The sequence below is a fragment of the Schistocerca piceifrons genome, chromosome 1 (assembly GCF_021461385.2).
Source record: "Schistocerca piceifrons isolate TAMUIC-IGC-003096 chromosome 1, iqSchPice1.1, whole genome shotgun sequence".
Lineage (NCBI taxonomy): Eukaryota > Metazoa > Arthropoda > Insecta > Orthoptera > Acrididae > Schistocerca > Schistocerca piceifrons.
The window spans coordinates 95,166,612-95,184,608 of record NC_060138.1 but is presented as its reverse complement, the minus strand read 5'-3'; the positions used below and the strand labels follow the sequence as shown (position 1 = coordinate 95,184,608).

At 47.8% G+C, this 17,997-nt stretch overlaps 27 non-coding genes across 27 annotated transcripts; all 27 read right to left on the bottom strand.

The window, feature by feature from the left end:
- Positions 1-2,821: 2,821 nt before the first annotated feature.
- Trnar-ccu lies at positions 2,822-2,894 on the bottom strand. Its single transcript has one exon. It is a non-coding gene; the product is annotated as a tRNA-Arg (tRNA).
- A 503-nt stretch (positions 2,895-3,397) lies between these two features.
- Trnar-ccu lies at positions 3,398-3,470 on the bottom strand. The gene has a single exon. It is a non-coding gene; the product is annotated as a tRNA-Arg (tRNA).
- A 503-nt stretch (positions 3,471-3,973) lies between these two features.
- Positions 3,974-4,046, bottom strand: Trnar-ccu. The gene has a single exon. It is a non-coding gene; the product is annotated as a tRNA-Arg (tRNA).
- A 503-nt stretch (positions 4,047-4,549) lies between these two features.
- Trnar-ccu lies at positions 4,550-4,622 on the bottom strand. The gene has a single exon. It is a non-coding gene; the product is annotated as a tRNA-Arg (tRNA).
- Positions 4,623-5,125: 503 nt separating this feature from the next.
- Positions 5,126-5,198, bottom strand: Trnar-ccu. Its single transcript has one exon. It is a non-coding gene; the product is annotated as a tRNA-Arg (tRNA).
- A 503-nt stretch (positions 5,199-5,701) lies between these two features.
- On the bottom strand, positions 5,702-5,774 carry Trnar-ccu. The gene has a single exon. It is a non-coding gene; the product is annotated as a tRNA-Arg (tRNA).
- A 503-nt stretch (positions 5,775-6,277) lies between these two features.
- Positions 6,278-6,350, bottom strand: Trnar-ccu. Its single transcript has one exon. It is a non-coding gene; the product is annotated as a tRNA-Arg (tRNA).
- A 503-nt stretch (positions 6,351-6,853) lies between these two features.
- Positions 6,854-6,926, bottom strand: Trnar-ccu. Its single transcript has one exon. It is a non-coding gene; the product is annotated as a tRNA-Arg (tRNA).
- Positions 6,927-7,429: 503 nt separating this feature from the next.
- On the bottom strand, positions 7,430-7,502 carry Trnar-ccu. The gene has a single exon. It is a non-coding gene; the product is annotated as a tRNA-Arg (tRNA).
- A 503-nt stretch (positions 7,503-8,005) lies between these two features.
- Positions 8,006-8,078, bottom strand: Trnar-ccu. The gene has a single exon. It is a non-coding gene; the product is annotated as a tRNA-Arg (tRNA).
- A 503-nt stretch (positions 8,079-8,581) lies between these two features.
- On the bottom strand, positions 8,582-8,654 carry Trnar-ccu. Its single transcript has one exon. It is a non-coding gene; the product is annotated as a tRNA-Arg (tRNA).
- Positions 8,655-9,157: 503 nt separating this feature from the next.
- Trnar-ccu lies at positions 9,158-9,230 on the bottom strand. The gene has a single exon. It is a non-coding gene; the product is annotated as a tRNA-Arg (tRNA).
- Positions 9,231-9,733: 503 nt separating this feature from the next.
- On the bottom strand, positions 9,734-9,806 carry Trnar-ccu. Its single transcript has one exon. It is a non-coding gene; the product is annotated as a tRNA-Arg (tRNA).
- Positions 9,807-10,309: 503 nt separating this feature from the next.
- Positions 10,310-10,382, bottom strand: Trnar-ccu. Its single transcript has one exon. It is a non-coding gene; the product is annotated as a tRNA-Arg (tRNA).
- A 503-nt stretch (positions 10,383-10,885) lies between these two features.
- Positions 10,886-10,958, bottom strand: Trnar-ccu. Its single transcript has one exon. It is a non-coding gene; the product is annotated as a tRNA-Arg (tRNA).
- A 503-nt stretch (positions 10,959-11,461) lies between these two features.
- Trnar-ccu lies at positions 11,462-11,534 on the bottom strand. Its single transcript has one exon. It is a non-coding gene; the product is annotated as a tRNA-Arg (tRNA).
- Positions 11,535-12,037: 503 nt separating this feature from the next.
- Trnar-ccu lies at positions 12,038-12,110 on the bottom strand. Its single transcript has one exon. It is a non-coding gene; the product is annotated as a tRNA-Arg (tRNA).
- Positions 12,111-12,613: 503 nt separating this feature from the next.
- Trnar-ccu lies at positions 12,614-12,686 on the bottom strand. The gene has a single exon. It is a non-coding gene; the product is annotated as a tRNA-Arg (tRNA).
- Positions 12,687-13,189: 503 nt separating this feature from the next.
- On the bottom strand, positions 13,190-13,262 carry Trnar-ccu. Its single transcript has one exon. It is a non-coding gene; the product is annotated as a tRNA-Arg (tRNA).
- A 503-nt stretch (positions 13,263-13,765) lies between these two features.
- Trnar-ccu lies at positions 13,766-13,838 on the bottom strand. The gene has a single exon. It is a non-coding gene; the product is annotated as a tRNA-Arg (tRNA).
- A 503-nt stretch (positions 13,839-14,341) lies between these two features.
- On the bottom strand, positions 14,342-14,414 carry Trnar-ccu. The gene has a single exon. It is a non-coding gene; the product is annotated as a tRNA-Arg (tRNA).
- Positions 14,415-14,917: 503 nt separating this feature from the next.
- On the bottom strand, positions 14,918-14,990 carry Trnar-ccu. The gene has a single exon. It is a non-coding gene; the product is annotated as a tRNA-Arg (tRNA).
- Positions 14,991-15,493: 503 nt separating this feature from the next.
- Positions 15,494-15,566, bottom strand: Trnar-ccu. The gene has a single exon. It is a non-coding gene; the product is annotated as a tRNA-Arg (tRNA).
- Positions 15,567-16,069: 503 nt separating this feature from the next.
- Positions 16,070-16,142, bottom strand: Trnar-ccu. Its single transcript has one exon. It is a non-coding gene; the product is annotated as a tRNA-Arg (tRNA).
- Positions 16,143-16,645: 503 nt separating this feature from the next.
- Positions 16,646-16,718, bottom strand: Trnar-ccu. Its single transcript has one exon. It is a non-coding gene; the product is annotated as a tRNA-Arg (tRNA).
- A 503-nt stretch (positions 16,719-17,221) lies between these two features.
- On the bottom strand, positions 17,222-17,294 carry Trnar-ccu. The gene has a single exon. It is a non-coding gene; the product is annotated as a tRNA-Arg (tRNA).
- A 503-nt stretch (positions 17,295-17,797) lies between these two features.
- Positions 17,798-17,870, bottom strand: Trnar-ccu. Its single transcript has one exon. It is a non-coding gene; the product is annotated as a tRNA-Arg (tRNA).
- Between the last annotated feature and the right edge of the window lie 127 nt (positions 17,871-17,997).

Sequence of the window (17,997 nt, the reverse complement as noted above, 5' to 3'; positions counted from 1 at the left end):
GATAGGTCTCTTGTTTTGTCAGATTGATTGTGCATATGTACGCAGCGTGATCCGAGAAAACGGTAGGCCATATTTCGGACTGCAAAATGTGGTGTTTCAAATTATGAGTTACATATATCCTGTCTAGACGGCTCGCCGAGTGACTTGTGGTGTGGGTGAAGCCAGGGGCTGCACCGTGCATATGCTCCCATGAGTCTATTAGTCTTAAGTCATTAACTATACGTTCCAGTTCAGTACACTTGTTGAAATTGGGAGTTTGGTCTTTGGCATGCAAAACACAGTTAAAATCTCCTCCCAGGATAAGGTGTTCATATCGAGTTCCAAATAGTGGGACAACTTCTTCTTTAAAGAACTCCGCTCTGCGGTGCCTGTTGCTGGATCCTGAAGGGGCATATACGTTAATGACTCGTATTTTGTTTATTGTGGCCGCTATGCCTTTACTGTTTGATAGTTTTACCACATCTTGGACTACTATGCCCTCCTTTGCGAGCAGAGCTGTGCCCATTTCCGTTCCATGCCCTGGGTTTATAATGGCGTTGAAGCCAGGTACGTTACCAAGCTCAATGTCTGTCACTTCTTGTAAAAGGATAATGTCACTGTCAGAAGCAAATATAAAATCTTTTAAGTTCTGTAATTTAAAGGAACTACGAATCTTATTAAGGTTTACTGTAGCGATCTTGTACGCTTGTATGTCAGACATTGGCCGTTCTACTTGATCGAACTTTAAACAACATTCTTCCGGTTTGTCTCGCAAGCGTCAGCTTTAAAACTCATTTTAATAATATTCACCGGTAGCAAATGGTTCAGTGGTGTGTCCTTGGTCTTTAGAAAGTTCGTTCACGGAGACGTCTTCGTTGAAGAAATCAGCCACCTTCGTGGCTGGAGTACAGTCTGTTTTAGTTTCTGAAGCTTCTGTCATTTCTTCATCCGCATTGTTATGATCGCTTTCGTCTGCCCAGCTGGTTGACGTTGCCATCGTGGGTTGGACGAGTGAATCTTCAGGAGAGTGACTCGCTTCTTGAGGTTGGGTGGGTGCTTTCTTTGTTAGCTTTCCTTGGACGTCCCGTTTTTCCAGTGCAGAAGGGGAACGCTCCTCAGAAACTGGTGTCGCTTTCGTGTTGCCAGCCATCTGTTGGCTTAAGCTACTACCTATTTCCTTTGCTTTTTGTCGGAGTGTAGGAGCCGTCTCCTCTGCACCTTTGCGCGCCAGCCGGCGTTTCTTATTTTTTTTGGGAGAATTGCCTCTCGACGGACTTTCTTCAGTATCCAAGTTAGTTTCGCTTTCCTGCAAGGTGTGTCGGTCGTCAACTTCCGGTGGATCTGCTGCCTTAACAGTTGCAGGTGCCCGTTTCGGTGGAACTTCAACTGTTTTCGTAGGTTGGTGGGACTCTTGTAGGTCGTCAGCTATGACGGCACTGACATCCATCGGAATTTCAGTGTCTGGAGGATTTCTATTTGCACACGGTTCAGGGGCTGAGGAAGCAGTTGGCCGTTCGCGTGCCACGGCGGCGTAAGTTCCAGGCAGTGTTGTCATCGCCGGTGGCCTGGCGGCCTCGCCGGCCGGCAGCTGTGCAACGCGCCGCTGTATACAATCAGCGCGAACGTGCCCAGGCTTGTTACAGGCGGCACAGGTTCGCGGTTGATCGTCATAAATTACAATCCCTCTATATCCGCAAACATTTATGTACGACGGGATGTGCTTTTGTAACTCTACTCGAAGCTGCCGTACTCCATTTAGTACTGGGAATTTATGCGCGCTTGACCATTTCTCGGCAAAGTTGCTGAGCACTTTGCCGTAGGGTGAAATTACGGCATTAATTTGGTCAGCTGAAATCTCAAAAGGCAACTCGAATATTCGAACTGTGCGAATGCCAAAACCAGCATGTGCAACGGTGACTTCACCAACGTTTCCATCTGAGTGCTTAAATTTCATGACACCTCCGGAAGACTCAACTATTTTCTCGCACAACTCGGAACTACGCATTTTAACAAACACGACACAAGCTACAATCGACAGATGGATCCCGATTATATCATTAAAGGAGAGCTTCACATCTTCTTCTAACCAATTCTCTACTTCAAAAGACTTAGGTCTGGCATATCGAGAATCAAAGGTCAGTTTCAACGTATCTTTTCGACTTGGTTGAGCCATCACTGTATACTACTCATTACTTCTCGAAGTTTTCGATAAACAGAGCTTTAAGCCGCAGCAAGCGCGAGACTTACCACGCGGAAGCACAGACGGCGCAGCGCACACCACACGACGTCCTACCTCCACGCCGTCCGCCGGCGAACTTTATCCATTAGGCCACAGAGGCTGACTGGCGCTAAAGCTGGCGGTGTGCTCGCTCAAATCAACACTTGCCAAGTGTACCCTTCCTGATGCGCTACTCTACGTCTGCAGAGAGTCAGGACGTCGCATGAGCCTTTCCTGTGTGCCTGTACATACTCAGACGTATCGAAGTCCAGGCACCTACTTTCTGCTGGCAATTCTTATACCTGCCGTCTTAGGCTATTCCCTCTCTGAACTGTAAGTCCTGCACACAAGACAGGTAAGTGACTATTCATATGGGTCATACTGTTTACCAACAAGCAATTTCAAAATAGCGTTTCCTTTCACAGCGCCATCACGCTTTGAAACACTTCCGCTGCTAATAGGTCGATTGATAATGGCCGTCGTTTCGTTTTTGGTTGTCAGTAAGTGCGTATTTTCATATCGTCGTCATACCTGTGATACCTGTAAGCACTCAGAAACGCCAGCTTTCTCAACTATTACAGCTGTATGTGGTGAGAGTGATTTTGCCCCAGTGAGTAAAACGTGTACCTCTGGTGGGACTCGAACCCACAATCCCCGGTTTAGGAGACCGATGCCTTATCCATTAGGCCACAGAGGCTGACGGGCGCTAAAGCTGGCGGTGTGCTCGCTCAAATCAACACTTGCCAAGTGTACCCTTCCTGATGCGCTACTCTACGTCTGCAGAGAGTCAGGACGTCGCATGAGCCTTTCCTGTGTGCCTGTACATACTCAGACGTATCGAAGTCCAGGCACCTACTTTCTGCTGGCAATTCTTATACCTGCCGTCTTAGGCTATTCCCTCTCTGAACTGTAAGTCCTGCACACAAGACAGGTAAGTGACTATTCATATGGGTCATACTGTTTACCAACAAGCAATTTCAAAATAGCGTTTCCTTTCACAGCGCCATCACGCTTTGAAACACTTCCGCTGCTAATAGGTCGATTGATAATGGCCGTCGTTTCGTTTTTGGTTGTCAGTAAGTGCGTATTTTCATATCGTCGTCATACCTGTGATACCTGTAAGCACTCAGAAACGCCAGCTTTCTCAACTATTACAGCTGTATGTGGTGAGAGTGATTTTGCCCCAGTGAGTAAAACGTGTACCTCTGGTGGGACTCGAACCCACAATCCCCGGTTTAGGAGACCGATGCCTTATCCATTAGGCCACAGAGGCTGACTGGCGCTAAAGCTGGCGGTGTGCTCGCTCAAATCAACACTTGCCAAGTGTACCCTTCCTGATGCGCTACTCTACGTCTGCAGAGAGTCAGGACGTCGCATGAGCCTTTCCTGTGTGCCTGTACATACTCAGACGTATCGAAGTCCAGGCACCTACTTTCTGCTGGCAATTCTTATACCTGCCGTCTTAGGCTATTCCCTCTCTGAACTGTAAGTCCTGCACACAAGACAGGTAAGTGACTATTCATATGGGTCATACTGTTTACCAACAAGCAATTTCAAAATAGCGTTTCCTTTCACAGCGCCATCACGCTTTGAAACACTTCCGCTGCTAATAGGTCGATTGATAATGGCCGTCGTTTCGTTTTTGGTTGTCAGTAAGTGCGTATTTTCATATCGTCGTCATACCTGTGATACCTGTAAGCACTCAGAAACGCCAGCTTTCTCAACTATTACAGCTGTATGTGGTGAGAGTGATTTTGCCCCAGTGAGTAAAACGTGTACCTCTGGTGGGACTCGAACCCACAATCCCCGGTTTAGGAGACCGATGCCTTATCCATTAGGCCACAGAGGCTGACTGGCGCTAAAGCTGGCGGTGTGCTCGCTCAAATCAACACTTGCCAAGTGTACCCTTCCTGATGCGCTACTCTACGTCTGCAGAGAGTCAGGACGTCGCATGAGCCTTTCCTGTGTGCCTGTACATACTCAGACGTATCGAAGTCCAGGCACCTACTTTCTGCTGGCAATTCTTATACCTGCCGTCTTAGGCTATTCCCTCTCTGAACTGTAAGTCCTGCACACAAGACAGGTAAGTGACTATTCATATGGGTCATACTGTTTACCAACAAGCAATTTCAAAATAGCGTTTCCTTTCACAGCGCCATCACGCTTTGAAACACTTCCGCTGCTAATAGGTCGATTGATAATGGCCGTCGTTTCGTTTTTGGTTGTCAGTAAGTGCGTATTTTCATATCGTCGTCATACCTGTGATACCTGTAAGCACTCAGAAACGCCAGCTTTCTCAACTATTACAGCTGTATGTGGTGAGAGTGATTTTGCCCCAGTGAGTAAAACGTGTACCTCTGGTGGGACTCGAACCCACAATCCCCGGTTTAGGAGACCGATGCCTTATCCATTAGGCCACAGAGGCTGACTGGCGCTAAAGCTGGCGGTGTGCTCGCTCAAATCAACACTTGCCAAGTGTACCCTTCCTGATGCGCTACTCTACGTCTGCAGAGAGTCAGGACGTCGCATGAGCCTTTCCTGTGTGCCTGTACATACTCAGACGTATCGAAGTCCAGGCACCTACTTTCTGCTGGCAATTCTTATACCTGCCGTCTTAGGCTATTCCCTCTCTGAACTGTAAGTCCTGCACACAAGACAGGTAAGTGACTATTCATATGGGTCATACTGTTTACCAACAAGCAATTTCAAAATAGCGTTTCCTTTCACAGCGCCATCACGCTTTGAAACACTTCCGCTGCTAATAGGTCGATTGATAATGGCCGTCGTTTCGTTTTTGGTTGTCAGTAAGTGCGTATTTTCATATCGTCGTCATACCTGTGATACCTGTAAGCACTCAGAAACGCCAGCTTTCTCAACTATTACAGCTGTATGTGGTGAGAGTGATTTTGCCCCAGTGAGTAAAACGTGTACCTCTGGTGGGACTCGAACCCACAATCCCCGGTTTAGGAGACCGATGCCTTATCCATTAGGCCACAGAGGCTGACTGGCGCTAAAGCTGGCGGTGTGCTCGCTCAAATCAACACTTGCCAAGTGTACCCTTCCTGATGCGCTACTCTACGTCTGCAGAGAGTCAGGACGTCGCATGAGCCTTTCCTGTGTGCCTGTACATACTCAGACGTATCGAAGTCCAGGCACCTACTTTCTGCTGGCAATTCTTATACCTGCCGTCTTAGGCTATTCCCTCTCTGAACTGTAAGTCCTGCACACAAGACAGGTAAGTGACTATTCATATGGGTCATACTGTTTACCAACAAGCAATTTCAAAATAGCGTTTCCTTTCACAGCGCCATCACGCTTTGAAACACTTCCGCTGCTAATAGGTCGATTGATAATGGCCGTCGTTTCGTTTTTGGTTGTCAGTAAGTGCGTATTTTCATATCGTCGTCATACCTGTGATACCTGTAAGCACTCAGAAACGCCAGCTTTCTCAACTATTACAGCTGTATGTGGTGAGAGTGATTTTGCCCCAGTGAGTAAAACGTGTACCTCTGGTGGGACTCGAACCCACAATCCCCGGTTTAGGAGACCGATGCCTTATCCATTAGGCCACAGAGGCTGACTGGCGCTAAAGCTGGCGGTGTGCTCGCTCAAATCAACACTTGCCAAGTGTACCCTTCCTGATGCGCTACTCTACGTCTGCAGAGAGTCAGGACGTCGCATGAGCCTTTCCTGTGTGCCTGTACATACTCAGACGTATCGAAGTCCAGGCACCTACTTTCTGCTGGCAATTCTTATACCTGCCGTCTTAGGCTATTCCCTCTCTGAACTGTAAGTCCTGCACACAAGACAGGTAAGTGACTATTCATATGGGTCATACTGTTTACCAACAAGCAATTTCAAAATAGCGTTTCCTTTCACAGCGCCATCACGCTTTGAAACACTTCCGCTGCTAATAGGTCGATTGATAATGGCCGTCGTTTCGTTTTTGGTTGTCAGTAAGTGCGTATTTTCATATCGTCGTCATACCTGTGATACCTGTAAGCACTCAGAAACGCCAGCTTTCTCAACTATTACAGCTGTATGTGGTGAGAGTGATTTTGCCCCAGTGAGTAAAACGTGTACCTCTGGTGGGACTCGAACCCACAATCCCCGGTTTAGGAGACCGATGCCTTATCCATTAGGCCACAGAGGCTGACTGGCGCTAAAGCTGGCGGTGTGCTCGCTCAAATCAACACTTGCCAAGTGTACCCTTCCTGATGCGCTACTCTACGTCTGCAGAGAGTCAGGACGTCGCATGAGCCTTTCCTGTGTGCCTGTACATACTCAGACGTATCGAAGTCCAGGCACCTACTTTCTGCTGGCAATTCTTATACCTGCCGTCTTAGGCTATTCCCTCTCTGAACTGTAAGTCCTGCACACAAGACAGGTAAGTGACTATTCATATGGGTCATACTGTTTACCAACAAGCAATTTCAAAATAGCGTTTCCTTTCACAGCGCCATCACGCTTTGAAACACTTCCGCTGCTAATAGGTCGATTGATAATGGCCGTCGTTTCGTTTTTGGTTGTCAGTAAGTGCGTATTTTCATATCGTCGTCATACCTGTGATACCTGTAAGCACTCAGAAACGCCAGCTTTCTCAACTATTACAGCTGTATGTGGTGAGAGTGATTTTGCCCCAGTGAGTAAAACGTGTACCTCTGGTGGGACTCGAACCCACAATCCCCGGTTTAGGAGACCGATGCCTTATCCATTAGGCCACAGAGGCTGACTGGCGCTAAAGCTGGCGGTGTGCTCGCTCAAATCAACACTTGCCAAGTGTACCCTTCCTGATGCGCTACTCTACGTCTGCAGAGAGTCAGGACGTCGCATGAGCCTTTCCTGTGTGCCTGTACATACTCAGACGTATCGAAGTCCAGGCACCTACTTTCTGCTGGCAATTCTTATACCTGCCGTCTTAGGCTATTCCCTCTCTGAACTGTAAGTCCTGCACACAAGACAGGTAAGTGACTATTCATATGGGTCATACTGTTTACCAACAAGCAATTTCAAAATAGCGTTTCCTTTCACAGCGCCATCACGCTTTGAAACACTTCCGCTGCTAATAGGTCGATTGATAATGGCCGTCGTTTCGTTTTTGGTTGTCAGTAAGTGCGTATTTTCATATCGTCGTCATACCTGTGATACCTGTAAGCACTCAGAAACGCCAGCTTTCTCAACTATTACAGCTGTATGTGGTGAGAGTGATTTTGCCCCAGTGAGTAAAACGTGTACCTCTGGTGGGACTCGAACCCACAATCCCCGGTTTAGGAGACCGATGCCTTATCCATTAGGCCACAGAGGCTGACTGGCGCTAAAGCTGGCGGTGTGCTCGCTCAAATCAACACTTGCCAAGTGTACCCTTCCTGATGCGCTACTCTACGTCTGCAGAGAGTCAGGACGTCGCATGAGCCTTTCCTGTGTGCCTGTACATACTCAGACGTATCGAAGTCCAGGCACCTACTTTCTGCTGGCAATTCTTATACCTGCCGTCTTAGGCTATTCCCTCTCTGAACTGTAAGTCCTGCACACAAGACAGGTAAGTGACTATTCATATGGGTCATACTGTTTACCAACAAGCAATTTCAAAATAGCGTTTCCTTTCACAGCGCCATCACGCTTTGAAACACTTCCGCTGCTAATAGGTCGATTGATAATGGCCGTCGTTTCGTTTTTGGTTGTCAGTAAGTGCGTATTTTCATATCGTCGTCATACCTGTGATACCTGTAAGCACTCAGAAACGCCAGCTTTCTCAACTATTACAGCTGTATGTGGTGAGAGTGATTTTGCCCCAGTGAGTAAAACGTGTACCTCTGGTGGGACTCGAACCCACAATCCCCGGTTTAGGAGACCGATGCCTTATCCATTAGGCCACAGAGGCTGACTGGCGCTAAAGCTGGCGGTGTGCTCGCTCAAATCAACACTTGCCAAGTGTACCCTTCCTGATGCGCTACTCTACGTCTGCAGAGAGTCAGGACGTCGCATGAGCCTTTCCTGTGTGCCTGTACATACTCAGACGTATCGAAGTCCAGGCACCTACTTTCTGCTGGCAATTCTTATACCTGCCGTCTTAGGCTATTCCCTCTCTGAACTGTAAGTCCTGCACACAAGACAGGTAAGTGACTATTCATATGGGTCATACTGTTTACCAACAAGCAATTTCAAAATAGCGTTTCCTTTCACAGCGCCATCACGCTTTGAAACACTTCCGCTGCTAATAGGTCGATTGATAATGGCCGTCGTTTCGTTTTTGGTTGTCAGTAAGTGCGTATTTTCATATCGTCGTCATACCTGTGATACCTGTAAGCACTCAGAAACGCCAGCTTTCTCAACTATTACAGCTGTATGTGGTGAGAGTGATTTTGCCCCAGTGAGTAAAACGTGTACCTCTGGTGGGACTCGAACCCACAATCCCCGGTTTAGGAGACCGATGCCTTATCCATTAGGCCACAGAGGCTGACTGGCGCTAAAGCTGGCGGTGTGCTCGCTCAAATCAACACTTGCCAAGTGTACCCTTCCTGATGCGCTACTCTACGTCTGCAGAGAGTCAGGACGTCGCATGAGCCTTTCCTGTGTGCCTGTACATACTCAGACGTATCGAAGTCCAGGCACCTACTTTCTGCTGGCAATTCTTATACCTGCCGTCTTAGGCTATTCCCTCTCTGAACTGTAAGTCCTGCACACAAGACAGGTAAGTGACTATTCATATGGGTCATACTGTTTACCAACAAGCAATTTCAAAATAGCGTTTCCTTTCACAGCGCCATCACGCTTTGAAACACTTCCGCTGCTAATAGGTCGATTGATAATGGCCGTCGTTTCGTTTTTGGTTGTCAGTAAGTGCGTATTTTCATATCGTCGTCATACCTGTGATACCTGTAAGCACTCAGAAACGCCAGCTTTCTCAACTATTACAGCTGTATGTGGTGAGAGTGATTTTGCCCCAGTGAGTAAAACGTGTACCTCTGGTGGGACTCGAACCCACAATCCCCGGTTTAGGAGACCGATGCCTTATCCATTAGGCCACAGAGGCTGACTGGCGCTAAAGCTGGCGGTGTGCTCGCTCAAATCAACACTTGCCAAGTGTACCCTTCCTGATGCGCTACTCTACGTCTGCAGAGAGTCAGGACGTCGCATGAGCCTTTCCTGTGTGCCTGTACATACTCAGACGTATCGAAGTCCAGGCACCTACTTTCTGCTGGCAATTCTTATACCTGCCGTCTTAGGCTATTCCCTCTCTGAACTGTAAGTCCTGCACACAAGACAGGTAAGTGACTATTCATATGGGTCATACTGTTTACCAACAAGCAATTTCAAAATAGCGTTTCCTTTCACAGCGCCATCACGCTTTGAAACACTTCCGCTGCTAATAGGTCGATTGATAATGGCCGTCGTTTCGTTTTTGGTTGTCAGTAAGTGCGTATTTTCATATCGTCGTCATACCTGTGATACCTGTAAGCACTCAGAAACGCCAGCTTTCTCAACTATTACAGCTGTATGTGGTGAGAGTGATTTTGCCCCAGTGAGTAAAACGTGTACCTCTGGTGGGACTCGAACCCACAATCCCCGGTTTAGGAGACCGATGCCTTATCCATTAGGCCACAGAGGCTGACTGGCGCTAAAGCTGGCGGTGTGCTCGCTCAAATCAACACTTGCCAAGTGTACCCTTCCTGATGCGCTACTCTACGTCTGCAGAGAGTCAGGACGTCGCATGAGCCTTTCCTGTGTGCCTGTACATACTCAGACGTATCGAAGTCCAGGCACCTACTTTCTGCTGGCAATTCTTATACCTGCCGTCTTAGGCTATTCCCTCTCTGAACTGTAAGTCCTGCACACAAGACAGGTAAGTGACTATTCATATGGGTCATACTGTTTACCAACAAGCAATTTCAAAATAGCGTTTCCTTTCACAGCGCCATCACGCTTTGAAACACTTCCGCTGCTAATAGGTCGATTGATAATGGCCGTCGTTTCGTTTTTGGTTGTCAGTAAGTGCGTATTTTCATATCGTCGTCATACCTGTGATACCTGTAAGCACTCAGAAACGCCAGCTTTCTCAACTATTACAGCTGTATGTGGTGAGAGTGATTTTGCCCCAGTGAGTAAAACGTGTACCTCTGGTGGGACTCGAACCCACAATCCCCGGTTTAGGAGACCGATGCCTTATCCATTAGGCCACAGAGGCTGACTGGCGCTAAAGCTGGCGGTGTGCTCGCTCAAATCAACACTTGCCAAGTGTACCCTTCCTGATGCGCTACTCTACGTCTGCAGAGAGTCAGGACGTCGCATGAGCCTTTCCTGTGTGCCTGTACATACTCAGACGTATCGAAGTCCAGGCACCTACTTTCTGCTGGCAATTCTTATACCTGCCGTCTTAGGCTATTCCCTCTCTGAACTGTAAGTCCTGCACACAAGACAGGTAAGTGACTATTCATATGGGTCATACTGTTTACCAACAAGCAATTTCAAAATAGCGTTTCCTTTCACAGCGCCATCACGCTTTGAAACACTTCCGCTGCTAATAGGTCGATTGATAATGGCCGTCGTTTCGTTTTTGGTTGTCAGTAAGTGCGTATTTTCATATCGTCGTCATACCTGTGATACCTGTAAGCACTCAGAAACGCCAGCTTTCTCAACTATTACAGCTGTATGTGGTGAGAGTGATTTTGCCCCAGTGAGTAAAACGTGTACCTCTGGTGGGACTCGAACCCACAATCCCCGGTTTAGGAGACCGATGCCTTATCCATTAGGCCACAGAGGCTGACTGGCGCTAAAGCTGGCGGTGTGCTCGCTCAAATCAACACTTGCCAAGTGTACCCTTCCTGATGCGCTACTCTACGTCTGCAGAGAGTCAGGACGTCGCATGAGCCTTTCCTGTGTGCCTGTACATACTCAGACGTATCGAAGTCCAGGCACCTACTTTCTGCTGGCAATTCTTATACCTGCCGTCTTAGGCTATTCCCTCTCTGAACTGTAAGTCCTGCACACAAGACAGGTAAGTGACTATTCATATGGGTCATACTGTTTACCAACAAGCAATTTCAAAATAGCGTTTCCTTTCACAGCGCCATCACGCTTTGAAACACTTCCGCTGCTAATAGGTCGATTGATAATGGCCGTCGTTTCGTTTTTGGTTGTCAGTAAGTGCGTATTTTCATATCGTCGTCATACCTGTGATACCTGTAAGCACTCAGAAACGCCAGCTTTCTCAACTATTACAGCTGTATGTGGTGAGAGTGATTTTGCCCCAGTGAGTAAAACGTGTACCTCTGGTGGGACTCGAACCCACAATCCCCGGTTTAGGAGACCGATGCCTTATCCATTAGGCCACAGAGGCTGACTGGCGCTAAAGCTGGCGGTGTGCTCGCTCAAATCAACACTTGCCAAGTGTACCCTTCCTGATGCGCTACTCTACGTCTGCAGAGAGTCAGGACGTCGCATGAGCCTTTCCTGTGTGCCTGTACATACTCAGACGTATCGAAGTCCAGGCACCTACTTTCTGCTGGCAATTCTTATACCTGCCGTCTTAGGCTATTCCCTCTCTGAACTGTAAGTCCTGCACACAAGACAGGTAAGTGACTATTCATATGGGTCATACTGTTTACCAACAAGCAATTTCAAAATAGCGTTTCCTTTCACAGCGCCATCACGCTTTGAAACACTTCCGCTGCTAATAGGTCGATTGATAATGGCCGTCGTTTCGTTTTTGGTTGTCAGTAAGTGCGTATTTTCATATCGTCGTCATACCTGTGATACCTGTAAGCACTCAGAAACGCCAGCTTTCTCAACTATTACAGCTGTATGTGGTGAGAGTGATTTTGCCCCAGTGAGTAAAACGTGTACCTCTGGTGGGACTCGAACCCACAATCCCCGGTTTAGGAGACCGATGCCTTATCCATTAGGCCACAGAGGCTGACTGGCGCTAAAGCTGGCGGTGTGCTCGCTCAAATCAACACTTGCCAAGTGTACCCTTCCTGATGCGCTACTCTACGTCTGCAGAGAGTCAGGACGTCGCATGAGCCTTTCCTGTGTGCCTGTACATACTCAGACGTATCGAAGTCCAGGCACCTACTTTCTGCTGGCAATTCTTATACCTGCCGTCTTAGGCTATTCCCTCTCTGAACTGTAAGTCCTGCACACAAGACAGGTAAGTGACTATTCATATGGGTCATACTGTTTACCAACAAGCAATTTCAAAATAGCGTTTCCTTTCACAGCGCCATCACGCTTTGAAACACTTCCGCTGCTAATAGGTCGATTGATAATGGCCGTCGTTTCGTTTTTGGTTGTCAGTAAGTGCGTATTTTCATATCGTCGTCATACCTGTGATACCTGTAAGCACTCAGAAACGCCAGCTTTCTCAACTATTACAGCTGTATGTGGTGAGAGTGATTTTGCCCCAGTGAGTAAAACGTGTACCTCTGGTGGGACTCGAACCCACAATCCCCGGTTTAGGAGACCGATGCCTTATCCATTAGGCCACAGAGGCTGACTGGCGCTAAAGCTGGCGGTGTGCTCGCTCAAATCAACACTTGCCAAGTGTACCCTTCCTGATGCGCTACTCTACGTCTGCAGAGAGTCAGGACGTCGCATGAGCCTTTCCTGTGTGCCTGTACATACTCAGACGTATCGAAGTCCAGGCACCTACTTTCTGCTGGCAATTCTTATACCTGCCGTCTTAGGCTATTCCCTCTCTGAACTGTAAGTCCTGCACACAAGACAGGTAAGTGACTATTCATATGGGTCATACTGTTTACCAACAAGCAATTTCAAAATAGCGTTTCCTTTCACAGCGCCATCACGCTTTGAAACACTTCCGCTGCTAATAGGTCGATTGATAATGGCCGTCGTTTCGTTTTTGGTTGTCAGTAAGTGCGTATTTTCATATCGTCGTCATACCTGTGATACCTGTAAGCACTCAGAAACGCCAGCTTTCTCAACTATTACAGCTGTATGTGGTGAGAGTGATTTTGCCCCAGTGAGTAAAACGTGTACCTCTGGTGGGACTCGAACCCACAATCCCCGGTTTAGGAGACCGATGCCTTATCCATTAGGCCACAGAGGCTGACTGGCGCTAAAGCTGGCGGTGTGCTCGCTCAAATCAACACTTGCCAAGTGTACCCTTCCTGATGCGCTACTCTACGTCTGCAGAGAGTCAGGACGTCGCATGAGCCTTTCCTGTGTGCCTGTACATACTCAGACGTATCGAAGTCCAGGCACCTACTTTCTGCTGGCAATTCTTATACCTGCCGTCTTAGGCTATTCCCTCTCTGAACTGTAAGTCCTGCACACAAGACAGGTAAGTGACTATTCATATGGGTCATACTGTTTACCAACAAGCAATTTCAAAATAGCGTTTCCTTTCACAGCGCCATCACGCTTTGAAACACTTCCGCTGCTAATAGGTCGATTGATAATGGCCGTCGTTTCGTTTTTGGTTGTCAGTAAGTGCGTATTTTCATATCGTCGTCATACCTGTGATACCTGTAAGCACTCAGAAACGCCAGCTTTCTCAACTATTACAGCTGTATGTGGTGAGAGTGATTTTGCCCCAGTGAGTAAAACGTGTACCTCTGGTGGGACTCGAACCCACAATCCCCGGTTTAGGAGACCGATGCCTTATCCATTAGGCCACAGAGGCTGACTGGCGCTAAAGCTGGCGGTGTGCTCGCTCAAATCAACACTTGCCAAGTGTACCCTTCCTGATGCGCTACTCTACGTCTGCAGAGAGTCAGGACGTCGCATGAGCCTTTCCTGTGTGCCTGTACATACTCAGACGTATCGAAGTCCAGGCACCTACTTTCTGCTGGCAATTCTTATACCTGCCGTCTTAGGCTATTCCCTCTCTGAACTGTAAGTCCTGCACACAAGACAGGTAAGTGACTATTCATATGGGTCATACTGTTTACCAACAAGCAATTTCAAAATAGCGTTTCCTTTCACAGCGCCATCACGCTTTGAAACACTTCCGCTGCTAATAGGTCGATTGATAATGGCCGTCGTTTCGTTTTTGGTTGTCAGTAAGTGCGTATTTTCATATCGTCGTCATACCTGTGATACCTGTAAGCACTCAGAAACGCCAGCTTTCTCAACTATTACAGCTGTATGTGGTGAGAGTGATTTTGCCCCAGTGAGTAAAACGTGTACCTCTGGTGGGACTCGAACCCACAATCCCCGGTTTAGGAGACCGATGCCTTATCCATTAGGCCACAGAGGCTGACTGGCGCTAAAGCTGGCGGTGTGCTCGCTCAAATCAACACTTGCCAAGTGTACCCTTCCTGATGCGCTACTCTACGTCTGCAGAGAGTCAGGACGTCGCATGAGCCTTTCCTGTGTGCCTGTACATACTCAGACGTATCAAAGTCCAGGCACCTACTTTCTGCTGGCAATTCTTATACCTGCCGTCTTAGGCTATTCCCTCTCTGAACTGTAAGTCCTGCACACAAGACAGGTAAGTGACTATTCATATGGGTCATACTGTTTACCAACAAGCAATTTCAAAATAGCGTTTCCTTTCACAGCGCCATCACGCTTTGAAACACTTCCGCTGCTAATAGGTCGATTGATAATGGCCGTCGTTTCGTTTTTGGTTGTCAGTAAGTGCGTATTTTCATATCGTCGTCATACCTGTGATACCTGTAAGCACTCAGAAACGCCAGCTTTCTCAACTATTACAGCTGTATGTGGTGAGAGTGATTTTGCCCCAGTGAGTAAAACGTGTACCTCTGGTGGGACTCGAACCCACAATCCCCGGTTTAGGAGACCGATGCCTTATCCATTAGGCCACAGAGGCTGACTGGCGCTAAAGCTGGCGGTGTGCTCGCTCAAATCAACACTTGCCAAGTGTACCCTTCCTGATGCGCTACTCTACGTCTGCAGAGAGTCAGGACGTCGCATGAGCCTTTCCTGTGTGCCTGTACATACTCAGACGTATCGAAGTCCAGGCACCTACTTTCTGCTGGCAATTCTTATACCTGCCGTCTTAGGCTATTCCCTCTCTGAACTGTAAGTCCTGCACACAAGACAGGTAAGTGACTATTCATATGGGTCATACTGTTTACCAACAAGCAATTTCAAAATAGCGTTTCCTTTCACAGCGCCATCACGCTTTGAAACACTTCCGCTGCTAATAGGTCGATTGATAATGGCCGTCGTTTCGTTTTTGGTTGTCAGTAAGTGCGTATTTTCATATCGTCGTCATACCTGTGATACCTGTAAGCACTCAGAAACGCATGCTTTCTCAACTATTACAGCTGTATGTGGTGAGAGTGATTTTGCCCCAGTGAGTAAAACGTGTACCTCTGGTGGGACTCGAACCCACAATCCCCGGTTTAGGAGACCGATGCCTTATCCATTAGGCCACAGAGGCTGACTGGCGCTAAAGCTGGCGGTGTGCTCGCTCAAATCAACACTTGCCAAGTGTACCCTTCCTGATGCGCTACTCTACGTCTGCAGAGAGTCAGGACGTCGCATGAGCCTTTCCTGTGTGCCTGTACATACTCAGACGTATCGAAGTCCAGGCACCTACTTTCTGCTGGCAATTCTTATACCTGCCGTCTTAGGCTATTCCCTCTCTGAACTGTAAGTCCTGCACACAAGACAGGTAAGTGACTATTCATATGGGTCATACTGTTTACCAACAAGCAATTTCAAAATAGCGTTTCCTTTCACAGCGCCATCACGCTTTGAAACACTTCCGCTGCTAATAGGTCGATTGATAATGGCCGTCGTTTCGTTTTTGGTTGTCAGTAAGTGCGTATTTTCATATCGTCGTCATACCTGTGATACCTGTAAGCACTCAGAAACGCCAGCTTTCTCAACTATTACAGCTGTATGTGGTGAGAGTGATTTTGCCCCAGTGAGTAAAACGTGTACCTCTGGTGGGACTCGAACCCACAATCCCCGGTTTAGGAGACCGATGCCTTATCCATTAGGCCACAGAGGCTGACTGGCGCTAAAGCTGGCGGTGTGCTCGCTCAAATCAACACTTGCCAAGTGTACCCTTCCTGATGCGCTACTCTACGTCTGCAGAGAGTCAGGACGTCGCATGAGCCTTTCCTGTGTGCCTGTACATACTCAGACGTATCGAAGTCCAGGCACCTACTTTCTGCTGGCAATTCTTATACCTGCCGTCTTAGGCTATTCCCTCTCTGAACTGTAAGTCCTGCACACAAGACAGGTAAGTGACTATTCATATGGGTCATACTGTTTACCAACAAGCAATTTCAAAATAGCGTTTCCTTTCACAGCGCCATCACGCTTTGAAACACTTCCGCTGCTAATAGGTCGATTGATAATGGCCGTCGTTTCGTTTTTGGTTGTCAGTAAGTGCGTATTTTCATATCGTCGTCATACCTGTGATACCTGTAAGCACTCAGAAACGCCAACTTTCTCAACTATTACAGCTGTATGTGGTGAGAGTGATTTTGCCCCAGTGAGTAAAACGTGTACCTCTGGTGGGACTCGAACCCACAATCCCCGGTTTAGGAGACCGATGCCTTATCCATTAGGCCACAGAGGCTGACTGGCGCTAAAGCTGGCGGTGTGCTCGCTCAAATCAACACTTGCCAAGTGTACCCTTCCTGATGCGCTACTCTACGTCTGCAGAGAGTCAGGACGTCGCATGAGCCTTTCCTGTGTGCCTGTACATACTCAGACGTATCGAAGTCCAGGCACCTACTTTCTGCTGGCAATTCTTATACCTGCCGTCTTAGGCTATTCCCTCTCTGAACTGTAAGTCCTGCACACAAGACAGGTAAGTGACTATTCATATGGGTCATACTGTTTACCAACAAGCAATTTCAAAATAGCGTTTCCTTTCACAGCGCCATCACGCTTTGAAACACTTCCGCTGCTAATAGGTCGATTGATAATGGCCGTCGTTTCGTTTTTGGTTGTCAGTAAGTGCGTATTTTCATATCGTCGTCATACCTGTGATACCTGTAAGCACTCAGAAACGCCAGCTTTCTCAACTATTACAGCTGTATGTGGTGAGAGTGATTTTGCCCCAGTGAGTAAAACGTGTACCTCTGGTGGGACTCGAACCCACAATCCCCGGTTTAGGAGACCGATGCCTTATCCATTAGGCCACAGAGGCTGACTGGCGCTAAAGCTGGCGGTGTGCTCGCTCAAATCAACACTTGCCAAGTGTACCCTTCCTGATGCGCTACTCTACGTCTGCAGAGAGTCAGGACGTCGCATGAGCCTTTCCTGTGTGCCTGTACATACTCAGACGTATCGAAGTCCAGGCACCTACTTTCTGCTGGCAATTCTTATACCTGCCGTCTTAGGCTATTCCCTCTCTGAACTGTAAGTCCTGCACACAAGACAGGTAAGTGACTATTCATATGGGTCATACTGTTTACCAACAAGCAATTTCAAAATAGCGTTTCCTTTCACAGCGCCATCACGCTTTGAAACACTTCCGCTGCTAATAGGTCGATTGATAATGGCCGTCGTTTCGTTTTTGGTTGTCAGTAAGTGCGTATTTTCATATCGTCGTCATACCTGTGATACCTGTAAGCACTCAGAAACGCCAGCTTTCTCAACTATTACAGCTGTATGTGGTGAGAGTGATTTTGCCCCAGTGAGTAAAACGTGTACCTCTGGTGGGACTCGAACCCACAATCCCCGGTTTAGGAGACCGATGCCTTATCCATTAGGCCACAGAGGCTGACTGGCGCTAAAGCTGGCGGTGTGCTCGCTCAAATCAACACTTGCCAAGTGTACCCTTCCTGATGCGCTACTCTACGTCTGCAGAGAGTCAGGACGTCGCATGAGCCTTTCCTGTGTGCCTGTAC